The sequence below is a fragment of the Oryctolagus cuniculus genome, chromosome 1 (genome assembly GCF_964237555.1).
Source record: "Oryctolagus cuniculus chromosome 1, mOryCun1.1, whole genome shotgun sequence".
In the NCBI taxonomy this organism is placed as follows: Eukaryota; Metazoa; Chordata; class Mammalia; order Lagomorpha; family Leporidae; genus Oryctolagus; species Oryctolagus cuniculus.
Window position 1 is genome coordinate 14,821,196 of NC_091432.1, and position 12,995 is coordinate 14,834,190.

At 50.4% G+C, this 12,995-nt stretch overlaps 1 long non-coding RNA gene across 1 annotated transcript; it reads right to left on the bottom strand.

The window, feature by feature from the left end:
- Window positions 1-3,442: 3,442 nt before the first annotated feature.
- Window positions 3,443-12,531, bottom strand: LOC138848938 (uncharacterized). The gene is made up of 2 exons (XR_011387148.1): window positions 12,436-12,531; window positions 3,443-3,825 (listed from the first exon to the last, which is right to left on the bottom strand). It is a non-coding gene; the product is annotated as an uncharacterized lncRNA (long non-coding RNA).
- Window positions 12,532-12,995: the final 464 nt, after the last annotated feature.

A 12,995-nucleotide genomic window follows, 5' to 3' on the forward strand; every position in this document is an offset into this window, starting at 1 on the left:
CAACCCCGAACCATGGCCCAGGCCAGGGTGGGCTGTGGGTGGGGGGCGCTCTGTGCCCTGAGGTCGGTGGAGCCCAGGTTCCTGCCCTGTTGTGGCTCAGCCACAGCCAGAGGCTTTGTAGTGACAGTGGGGAGGGGGGCATCCTTTGGGAGATGGCCGTGGGCCTTTCAGGATGCTGTAACAAAATGTCATGAAGTAGGTTCTTGGAAAACCATAAAAAAATGTGTTTCTCGCAATTCTGGGGGCTGGGATGTTCACAGTGAAGGCACCGGCAGGTGTGGTGTCTGGTGAGATCCCAGCTCCTCTTGCTGTGTCCTTACACGGTGGAGGGGCAAGGCAGCCCTCTGAGGCCTCTTGTGTAAGGACTCCACCCTCATGACCTAATCACCCCCAGCGGGCCCTGGCCACCTCATGCTGTCACCTTCCGGGTTAGGATCTCAGAGTCTGTCCAACGTCTCCTCTCAGTCAGACGTGGGTGAGACTCGAGGTATGATTCACGCTAAGGCAAGCTGCTCTCTGCTTGTGAATCTGACACATGTTGGGAGCTTCCAGATATGTCACGTGAAATCAAACATGGATGTCCAAAATACAACAGCGGGATAGGCTTAGGGCAGATCTTACCATTCCTAAAGGGAGAAATAGGTAAGAAAGAAAGGGTAACCAGACCCAAGCAAGTCCAAAACCATATGCCTTGGCGATGGATCATCTTCAACTTGAGGCTCTGCCCTCTGGGCCCATGGGGCAGGGGTCCTGCCTCTATATCTACCGAGCTTGTGGCTGTGTCCCTTGACAGATCTCTGTGTTAGCTTCTCTTCTGCGATGGTTCTGGGCCTGGGCCATGTACCCATGGCTTTCTGTGGGCTGGACGTGCACACTGGGGGCTGGTCTGAGGTCTTAGGGGCAGCTCCACTCCGTGGCTCCACTGGGCATTGCCTTAGTGGGGGACTGTTTAGTGGCCCTGCCTCTGTGGAGGGTCTCAGCCTGGGCTCTGAGGTTCTTACAGGCATCCTTTGGAATCTAGGGAAGTTGGGGCCTGGTGTTGTGGCACAGCAGGTTAAGGTGTCACCTGTGATGCCAGCATCCTATATGAGCCCTGGTTCAAGCCCTGGCTGCTCCACTTCCCATCCAGCTCCATACTAATGCATCTGGGAAAGCAGTGGAGGATGACCCTAGTACTTGGGCCCCTGCACTCGTGTGGGAGATCCAGATGGAGTCCCTGGCTCCTGGCTTTGGCCTGACCCAGCCCTGGCTGTTGTGGTCATTTAGGGAGTGAACCAGCAGATGGAAGATTCTCTCTCTCTCTTTCTTCTTTCATTGTTCACAAGTTCTACTTACCACGAAGCACTAGTACATGAACTGAACTCAGCCAAGTTCTTGGCCACTTTATAGGAAGGGTTGCTCTCTGGTTATCAATAATGAGTTTCTGATTTCCATTTGTGACCTCATCAGCATGGCCTTTGCAGTCCAAATGCCACTATACACTGCTAGTGACCATGGAAGCATCTCCCGAGAAGATGCAGGCTTTCTCTGTAGCTTTCGCCTTCCGAGCCCCTGACAGTCAGCTCATGGCGGTGAAGGCTTCCTCTTGCCCTCATCTCGGCATCCTTCCAGCCTCTGTCCGTTACCCAGTTCCCAAGTTGCTTCTGCGTTCAGGTATGTGTCGCAGCCTTGGCCTGCTTGTCGCAGATTTTGTCTTGGCTGGTTGTGCTGCTGTAACAAAATACCACAGCCTGGTAGATTATAAAGAGCAGAGACTCATTTCTCACAGTTCTGGAGGCTTGGAAGACTGAGATGGGGGCACCGGCAGATTTGGTGTCTGGTGAGGCCCTGCTTCCTGGTTCTCACACGCTGCCTTCTGGCTGCATCCTTGGGTGGTGGGATGGTCAGGACAGCTCTCTGAGGCCCCCTTCACAGCGACTCTGATCCCGCTCACACGGCGTCCGCTCTCGGGACCCAGTCACCTCCCGCGAGGCCCCACTCCTAATGCCATCATCGCCTTGGGGGTGAGGATGTCGATACATGGATTATAGGGGCACACTTCCAGGCCCTAGCAGAGACCCACATTGCATTGGGCAGAGTTCAGCTCACGGCCCTTGCTAAGTGCAAGGGAGCCTAGGAAATGTGATTTGCTATGTGTCCAGCGAGACAGAAGACTGCATACTGATGGAAAGTCAGGCTTCTTGACTTGAGGTTGATTTCTTTGACCATCAGGGACCTTTGATCCCAGGCTCCCTGAAGTGTCCTCTAGGCTCTGTCCCTCCCTACCCAAGTCCCTGGCCACTGGCATCCTACTGTCCCCTTAGCCTAGTACTCTGTCATCCTGCTTTTCCCAGACTTCCCAGCCCTTCGGGGTCAGCATTGTGTTTGCCTAATATTTAGCAAAATGAGGATGTCCCATAGTCTAACCCTGCCAGGGGTCTGAACAGTCCCTGAGTTGAAGCAAATCAGAGCTACAACTAGACTTAAAAGTTATCTCATTTACCAACGCCTCTTAGCCTTTCTTTTTTATTTTAAGATTTATTTATTTATTAAAAAAATCACAGAGAGATCCCTCATCCACTAGTTCATTCCCCAGATGGCTGCAATGGCCAGGTCTGGGCCAGGCCAAAGCCAGGAGCCAGGAGCTTCGTCCACAGGGGTGGCAGGGGCCCAAGCACTTGAACCATTTTCTGCTGCTTCTCCCAGGCCGTTAGCAGGGAGCTGGATTGGAAGTGGAGCAGTCGGGATTTGATCCAGCACCCTTGTGGGATGCTGGCATCACAGGTGGCGGCTCTACCTGCTATACCACGATGCCAGTCCCAAGCCTTTCTCTTTTGAAAGGGGCTTGGGGGCTACTGACCTACACTGAGAATTTGATCAAAGCCATGGACTCTCTAGAAAGATGCACGCATACACAATTTTGTGAATCAGCCCGGAATCCTTTTCATTGACTTCCTATAGCAGTGCTTATCATCCTTCCCTGTGCATCAGTGTTCAGGGGTGTTTATTTAAAAAGCACATTCCTGGTCCCACCCTCGGGATTCTAGTCCAGGAGGTGTGCATTTGGAGAAGACCCTGACGTGGAGGCTAAAGAAAGGCCGTGGGCCCCAGAGTGCCTGGGTGGGTTTGTGCCAAGCAGCTCCTGTGCCAGTCCTCCCAGGGCTCAGCTGAGCTGAGCTGCCATGAGCTCTGGCCCATTCTCTCCCGCCCCCACCTCCCTGTAGGAGTTGGACTGGCAGGAGCCCAAGCCAAACACTTAAGACTCATTAGTGGAACAAATGGAGCCTGGGTGGATCCCAGCGCCTGGGTTCTGTACTGGGGTGGAGATGGGGGGTGGGCACTGCTTCTGGGGAAGGCAAAGCCGGGTCTGGAGTGCAGGTAGGAGTGTCACACCCTCCTAGTGATTCTAATCACGGAGCGAGGGGGCACCGCGCAGGCACACTTGGACACAGAGGCAGGAATCTGATGAGTAACCACTCATACCAAGATGCTATTCTTATCATGCAGAGGGGTTCTCAGGGGTGGTGTCAGAGGGTCAGACCTTTGTCTTTTGGGTATGGATTCGGGGTCTGTCCGATATGGAGTGGTTTCCAGGACGATGGGAGTGTGCCTTGGAGTGGGACCAGCGAGCAGTCCCTGGTGCTCTCCCACATTGCTCAGGACCCAGGAGTTGGTGGTCGGGCTTTAGCACAAGATGTCCGTTGCCCATGGAGCCCTCGGTATTTCAGTGGTGGTGGTGGGGTGTCGTGGGAAGTCTTCAGAAGGGTTACTGCTCCTCGGTGTGGTATTTCCTGCCTGCCAGCATCCTGTCTTTCCGAGTTGGTCCAGCTGTAGTCACAGCGCATCCTGGGGAGGGTTAGAGACAGGAGCCCCTGTGAACTGGGGACTCTCAGAGCCTCAGCTTAAATTTTTAAAAATTAATTTATTTGAAAGGCAGAGTGACAGAGAAGGAGAGAGATCTTCCATCTACTGGTTCATTTCTCAAGTGGCTGGACCAGGCTGAAGCCAGGAGTCAGAAACCCTTTCTGGCTCTCCCACATGAGTTTAGGAGCCCAAGTATTGGTCCCATCTTCTGCTGCTTTCCCAGGTACATTAGCAGGGAGCTGGACCGGAAGTAGAGCAGCCGGGACTTGAACCGGTGCTCTGATATGTTATCCCTGTGTCACAAGCAGCGGCTTAACCTGCAGCAGCACAATGGTTTAAAAGAGGTGCAGAGGGGCCAGTGCTATGGCGCAGCGGTTAACGCCCTGGCCTGAAGTGCCAGCATCCCATATGGGCACTGGTTCAAGTCTTGGCTGCTCTACTTCCAATCCAGCTCTTTTCTATGGCCTGGGAAAGCGGTGGAAGATAGCCCAAGTCCTTGGGCCCCTGCACCTGTGTGGGAGACCTGGAGGAAGCCTCTGGCTCCTGGCTTCAGATCGGTGCAGCTCTGTCCGTTGAGGCCAACTGGGGGGGTGAACCAGCAGATGGAAACCTCTCTCTCTCTCTCTGCTTCTCCTCTCTTTGTGTAACTCTGACTTGCAAATAAATCATTAAAAAAAAAAAAAAAGAGGTGCAGAGATAGAGAATCTACTTTCAGGAGTGTGAAGGGTGGTGAACAATATGCCTGGATCAAGGTCATGTAGTCCCTGCCGGGCTGGCAGGAACCGCAGACCATAGCACTGCTCCTGCCTCCTGGGCCGATGACCCGGAGAAGCAGGTTGACTTTGGGCCTGCAAACTGTTTGATGCGATTTTCCTGGGGCTGATTTACCTCCAGGATCTGTCTGAGCTAGAAGCGTGGGCTCACCTGGAGCAGCCCACTGGCCGCTGCAGCAGCTGTCCTGGCTCCCTGCCTCTCGCTGCCGGCAAGTGCCCATCTCAGACGGGGAAAATGCTGGCGGGCTTCAGAGGAGCACCACCCTCCCCGGGGAGAGTGCCAGGCCCGCGTGGCCGGAGCTACCCGGGCGCAGAGTGATCAAGTGGGTTTTAATCGCTGCCCGGGGAACAACTCTAATAATAATTGTATGTATGTAGCACTCTGTTTCCAAAGAGTCCAACACCCATTCATTCATTTTTTCCCCAAGGTTTATTGAATTTTTTTCTGATGACAAAAGCAAAGTGTATTCACAGTAGACCATTTACAAAATACAGAAAAGTACAATAAGTAAAGAAATGGCCTGTAACAACCTCATCATGTTAAACTACTAGTGTTTTTAAAAAGAGCTGTTTATCTTAGAATAGATTTAAGCTTACAGAAAAAGTAGAAGTGACAGTACACAGTCCTCCTACCCCCCACTCCCTCATTCCCCTATTTTTTTTTTTTTCAAGATTTATTTGTTGGACCCAGTGCTGTGGCATAGCGGGTAAAGCCACCACCTGCAGCACAGGCATCCCATACAGCCACTAGTTTGAGTCCTGGCTGCGCCACCTCTGATCCAGCTCCCTGCTAACGCGCCTGGGAAATGTGGGGGACCTGGAAGAAGCTCCTGACTCCTGGCTTGGGACTGGCCCAGCTCCGGCCATGGCAGCCATTTGGGGAGTGAACCAGCGGATGGAAGATTTTCTTTTTCTCTGTTGCTCCCTCTCTGTGACTATCTTTCAAATAAATAAATAAATCTTCAAAGAAAAAGATTCATTTTTTCATTTGAAAGGCAGAGAGTTACAGAGAGAGGGAAAGAGACAAAGAGAGATATCTTCCATTCGCTGTTTCATTTCCCGCATGGCCTCTGCTTTCCCAGGTGCATCAGCAGGGAGCTGGATCAGAAGTGGAGCCTCCAGGACTCTCTGCCAGCAACGCAGGTGGTAGCTTAACCTGCTGGGACATGACATCAGCCCCATTCCCCTAATGTTAATATCTTCCATGAGTATGGTACATGTGTCACATATCGATATATTTTTGGTAACTAAAGTCCATACTTCATCCACATTACTTTCCACCTAATGTCCTGTTTGTTGTTCTGGGATCCCACCCAGGATCCTACATTCCACTGAGTGATGCTCCTGAGGCTCCTATCCCATGTGATGGCTGCTCAGACTTGCCTTGTTTTTGATGAAGTTTTGAGAAGTCTTGGTTAACTGTTTCGTAGACTGCCCTTTGGTTTGAGTTTGCTGGTGTTTTTCTCATGAAAGCTGGGTATGGAGAGGTGGAAGCAAAGTGCTGTTCTCTGTCTATCTGTTATCTCAAAGTCCATGCTATCGGCACTGTTTATTGCTTTTGACTTGGACCTTGATCAACCGGCCAAGGTGTAAGTCCTGCCCATTCTCCATTGCAATGTCATTCCCCCCGCCCCTTTCCCCACTGTACTCTTGGGAAGGAAACCACTAGCTTCTAGCATTTTCATGTGATTTACTTCCAGTCTAAGCCTATCCCTTCACCCACACCATCCGCAGAACAAAAGGCCTGGCTTTCCTGGATGGCTCTGTTCTGGACAGTTCAGAGAAATTGACTGGCAGCTCCCCTGGGAGCCTTTGCCTAGGGGCTGATGGCTCTGTAGCCTAGGATAAGTTGCTTCTCATCTGTATACTTCAGTTTTCTTACCTGTTCAATGGAGACATTAATATTTTCTTCGTCACAGGGCTGTTGTCAGGGTTAAATTGGTTAAAACAATAATCAGCTCAGGGTAAGCAGTGAGTTTTCATTTGCCCTTCTGGCCACAAATCTATCCAACCAGCTATGCACCCATTATCCATCCATCCATCCATCCATCCATGTATCCATCCATCCATCCATCCATGTATCCATCCATCCATCCATGTATCCATCCATCCATCCATCCATGTATCCATCCATCCATCCATCCATCCATGTATCCATCCATCAATCTATCCATCCATGTATCCATCCATCCATCCATCCATCCATGTATCCATCCATCCATCCGTCCATCCATCCATCCGTCCATCCATCCATCCATCCATGTATCCATCCATCCATCCATCCATGCCGTCCATCCATCCATCCATGTATCCATCCGTCCATCCATCCATCCATCCATGTATCCATCCATCCATCCATCCATCCATATATCCATCCATCCATCCATCCGTCCATCCATCCATCCATCCATCCATGTATCCATCCATCCATCCATGTATCCATCCATCCATCCATCCATGCCATCCATCCATCCATCCATGTATCCATCCATCCATCCATCCATCCATGTATCCATCCATCCATCCATCCATCCGTCCATCCATCCATCCGTCCATCCATCCATCCGTCCATCCATGTATCCATCCATCCATCCATCCATGCCATCCATCCATCCATCTATGTATCCATCCATCCATCCATCCATCCATATATCCATCCATCCATCCATCCATCCATGTATCCATCCATCCATCCATCCATCCATGTATCCATCCATCCATCCATCCGTCCGTCCATCCATCCATCCATCCATCCATGTATCCATCCATCCATCCGTCCATCTGTCCATCCATCCATGTATCCATCCATCCATCCGTCCATCCATCCATCCATCCATCCATGTATCCATCCATCCATCCATCCATCCATGTATCCATCCATGTATCCATCCATCCATCCATCCATGTATCCATCCATCCATCCATCCATGTATCCATCCATCCATCCATCCATCCATCCATCCATGTATCCATCCATCCATCCATCCATCCATCCATCCATCCATGTATCCATCCATCCATCCATGTATCCATCCATCCATCCATGTATCCATCCGTCCATCCATCCATCCATCCATCCATCCATCCATCCATCCATATATCCATCCATCCATCCATGTATCCATCCATCCATCCATCCATCCATCCATCATTAAGAAGCACTGCCTAGGGGGCTGGCATTGTGATGCAGCAGGTTTAGCCACCTCCTGTGGCACCAGCATCCCATATGAACATTGGTTTGGTCCCAGCTGGTCCGCTTCTAATCCAGTTTCTTGCTAATGCACTTGGGAAAGTGGTGGAAGACAGTCCAAGTGCTTGGGCCCCTGTCACCCATGTGGGAGACCCAGATGGAATTTCCGCTCCTGGCTTCAGCCTGGTCCAGACCCAGCTCCTGCAGCCATTTGGGGAGTGAACAAGTGGATGGGAAGATTCCACCCCCCGTGCCTCCCTCTCTGTCTCTGTCACTCTGCCTTTCAAATAAATTAAGTACATTTTTTTTTTTTTTAAAGAAGCACTGCCTGGGGCCAACGCTGTGGCTCACTAGGTTAATCCTATGCCTGCGGTGCCGGCATCCCATATGGGTGCTGGGTTCTAGTCCCGGTTGCTCCTCCTCCAGTCCAGCTCTCTGCTGTGGCCTGGGAGGGCAGTGTGGATGGCCCAAGTGGTTGGGCCCCTGCACCCACATGGGAGACCAGGAGGAGGCATCTGGCTCCTGGCTTCGGATCGGCGTAGCTCTGGCCATTGTGGTCATTTGGGGAGTGAACCAATGGAAGGAAGACCTTTCTCTCTGCCTCTCTCTCTCTCACTGTAGGAATTCTCCACCTTTTTTGTATCATGGACATTCTTGGCAGGCTGATAAATAATATGATAAAACTTACTAATTATCCTAAAATACAGTTATCAAAATATTAAAAGCAAATTTGTGATGTAATAATAATACATTTGCTTATTTGTTAATCCGCTAAACTCATGGTGTACCCAGCTGTTACAGTTTTAACACACTAATAATAAACAATGTTTTGAGATTTCTGCAAAGCCTGTAACAAGCTGTGAAAAGACCTGTCATTATTTGTGATGACAAAGTATTAGGTACACCTATTTCTGATTTGCTTCCTACTCTTCTAATAGAAATGCTAAATTTCAGTTAGAGTAGTGAACCCTTTTCCCCCTCAATCCAAGTTTGTGGATGGCTGAATTATTTTTTTTATTTATTAAAACTTTTTTTATTTGAGGGAAACAGATTTCACATATTTCATACATACAGATTCCGGAATATAGTGATGATGGCTGAATTCTTATCACAGATCCTAGGTAAAGGACTGAACTGGGGAGTACCTGGGCTCCGCCCAGCTCTGAGTCTTATTGGAGGGAGTGCTTGGGGGAGGGGGAGACCCTGTGCTCCGGGATGACGACCCCAGCAAGGCCCACAGAGGGCCTATCACAAGCCTGGGCAGGCTTTCCTGGACATTGCAGACCAGCTGGCCAGCTGCGCCCTCTGGAGCCTCGCCCTGTCGATCAATGGCGGCTGCTGTGGATTTATTGACCCAGGCCTTTGTTTTCGGGAACCAGCCTATCTCGCTCTTTTTAACCCCAGCCGGCCTGGCCCAGACAGGGCCCCTTCTGTGCTGAGGGCAGGTTGGACACCAGGAGAGGAGCAGCATCTCTCGGATGAAGGGCACCCACATTTCATCTAAACGCTTGGCTTGTTTCATCCGCTGGTGCCGGAGGAGCTAAGCTTCTAACCAGGTCTGTCTGAACTTCAAAGGCAGTGCTCCCCTGAGGGTGCCAGAGGCTTCCAGCCCTGCTTTATCACATGGGTGAGTTTAGGGGTTTTTCCACTGTAAGGTTCCTCCTCTGGGCCTTCCAGAACATGCAGACACACACATACACACATGCACACACACACTTTTCCTGGGACTCAGATAGCCCAGGGCTGGTTTCACCCAGCATGAGAAGGAGCCATTAGGGCCGGCGCCGTGGCTCGGTAGGCTAATCCTCTGCCTGTGGCGCCGGCACACCGGGTTCTAGTCCCAGTCGGGGTGCTGGATTCTGTCCCAGTTGCCCCTCTTCCAGGCCAGCTCTCTGCTGTGGCCTGGGAGTGCAGTGGAGGATGGCCCAAGTACTTGTGCCCTGCACCCCATGGGAGACCAGGATAAGTACCTGGCTCCTGCCATCGGATCAGCGCGGTGTGCCAGCCGAGGCGGCCATTGGAGGGTGAACCAATGGCAAAGGAAGACCTTTCTCTCTGTCTCTCTCTCTCACTGTCCACTCCCTCCCTCCATGCCTGCCTTCCTTCCTTCCTTCCTTTCTTTCTTTTTAAAGTTTACTTGTTTATTTATTTGAAAGGGAAAGAGAGAGAAAAAGACAGACAGACATAGACAAGAGAGAATTCCCTTCAGCTTGTTCACTCCCCAAATGCCTGCAACAGCAGGTCTAGTTACAGGCCAAAGCTGGGGTCTCTTATATGGATGGCAGGGATCCAATTACCTGAGCCATTATGGCTGCCTCCTAGAGTTTGCATTAGCAGGAAGTTGGAGTCCAAGCAGAGCTGGAATTTTTTTTGAAGATTTATTTATTTATTTGAAAGTCAGAGTTACACAGAGAGAGGAGAGGCAGAGAGAGAGAGAGAGAGAGAGAGAGAGGTCTTCCATCTGCTGGTTCACGCCCCAGATGGCTGCAATGGCCAGAGCAGGGCCAATCCGAAGCCAGGAGCCAGGAGCTTCTTCTGGGTCTGCCATGCGGGTGCAGGGGCCCAAGGACTTGGGGCATCTTCTACTGTATTCCCAGGCCATAGTAGAGAGCTGGATCGGAAGTGGAGGAGCTGGGTCTCAAATGGGCGCCCATATGGGATTCCGACACCGCAGGCGGTGGCCTTACCTGCTACGTCACAGTGCTAGCCCTGAGCTGGAAATGGAATCCAGGCACTTAGATGTGGAACATGGGCATCTTAACCACGGGGCTAAATGCCCACCTCTGGGCTTTGGTTTTAGAATATATCACCTCTAATTCCATGCTAAGTCTTGGCCTTAAAGTGTTTCTTAGTGCAGAGCAGAGTGCAAGGTGGATGCACAGAAGGGGAAAACAAGAGGTCTGAGTCTGGGGAGCCTGCTGGGGGATGCTGAGACAAACTGAATTCAGCCCAACCGATGTTTTATCATCAAGCCATCTGTTATTCATGCTGGAGATGCAGACATAAGTCAGGTACAGAGCCAGAGACTGGCAAGGGAGATGGCTCCAGAAGATAAACCAAAATGTGATGTCATAGTGATTATAATGACAACACATGCACAGTCTTCCCCATGATCCAGTTTTGTTTTCCGTGGCTTCAATGGCCTATGTTCAACCATGGCTTGGCAATATTAAATGGAAGATTACAGAAATCAACACGTTACATGTTTTAAATTGTGTGCTGTTCTCAGCAGTGTGATGAGATGTCTGCACCATCCTGTTCCATCCTGTCTTGGGTGTGACTCTCTCCTTGTTCAGCAAACTGACACTGCATACATGACCTGCCCATTAGTCACTTAGAGGTCTTGGTGGCTGGATCAGCTGTCTTGGTATCGCAGCGATTCTGGCCCCAAAGTGTAAGAGGAATGATTGCAACGGTTCAGATATGCCAGAGAGAAGTGATATAGAGCCTCCTTAAGTACTGTATTGGTTCTTGTTACTACAACTAGGTAGCTGGCACAAGCTACTTACAGAGGAAGGAGGTTGAGTTTGGCTTGTAGTTTTGGAGGTTCACAATCCAAGATTGGGTGTGACCTTTCAGTTTAGCCACCTGGTGGGGATGGAGGATAGAGGCTGGCAATGGCAGACCGTGGATGGAGAAGCAAGCACATGGTGAATTGGGAGGCAGAGAGAAAAAGAAGGAGCACCCTTGTCATCTGTGTGGTCCTTATCTCTAACGCCACCACGATGGGGTCCTGGGGCTTCAACCCCAACAACCTAATCCCATCTCACCACTTCCCAAAGGGCCCATGCTAAGCCACCATAATTGGGTCTAAGTTTGCACTGTGAACCTATTGACCATTAACACAAGTCTCTGGGGACCAAGCCTTTAACACATGGGCCTTCGGAGGTCACTCATGAATTTCCAAACCAAACCATAACAGATATCATCTTGGGCCAGTTTTTTGGCACAGTGGATTAAGCTGCCACTTGTAACATCAGCATCACATATGGGCAGCAGTTCGAGTTCCATTTGCCCCATTTCCAATCCAGCTCCTTGCTAATGGACCTGGGAAAGCAGCAGAAGATGACCAAAGTCCTTGGGAACCCTGCACCCATGTGGGAGACCCAGGTGGAATTCTGGGCTCCTGGCTTCAGCCTGATCCAGCCCTGGCCATTGTGGCCACTTGGTGAGTGAGCCAGGGGATAGAAAATCCCCCTCTCTCTTTCTCTGTCTCTCCCTCTCTCTGTAACTGCCTTTCAAATAAATAAATCTTTAGGAAAAAAAAAACAAGTATCATCTCACATTATTATAAAAAGAAAGGTTAGTACAGTTACAATAAGATTATGTCAGAGTATCAGAAGGAGAAGATTCATATAACTTATTACAGCATATTGTTATAATTATCCTTTTATTATTATTGGTGTTAATCAGTTACTGTGCCTAATTTATAAATTAAATTTTATTTTAGGCTTGTGCGTATAGGAAAATTACAAGTGATATATATATACAGGGCTGGGTACTAGCCATGCTTTCAGGCATCCACTGGGAGCTTTGAATGTAACCCCCTGTATTAGTCCACCCTCTGTTACTTTAACCAAAATACCCAAGAAGAGCTTCTTGGGAAAGAAAAGGCTTAATTCAGCTTACGATTTGGAGGTTACACTCGGGATTGGGCAGCCCCAGAGTCGGTTGTCTGAAGGTTGTCAGAGCAGGTGCACAGCAGTGATCATGTGGTGAGCCAGGAAACTGAGAGAAGCTGGGCTGACCTGGAACTTGGGAATAATTAACCTCTCACTAAGGCACACCCTCAACGACCAAAACACCTCCCACCAGACTCACTACAATTAGATCAGATCTCCACCCTTACCCCATCAACCATGAGCATGAAGACCTCAAGGTTTAAACATCAGCGTGAGTTTGGGGAAGACAAATCCTGCTCAGCCCATGACACCTGCTGTGGATGAAAGGGGACCGCCTGGAGCAGTTTGCTGACCTAGGGAGCCGGAAGGGCAGTCTCATTTGAAGTTAGCAAGGAAGGCCTGGATGGGGTGGGGTGTGTGTGGGGGGTCTGCTGGAGGGTGGGAGGAGGGAGGGCAGTCACCTCGGTAGGGGGCTCAGCACTGGCAAAGGATGGATATGCAAATATGTGCCACTTGGAGGCAGGAGTGGGTGGCCAGGCTGCTTGCTGTACCAAAATGCCACAGACC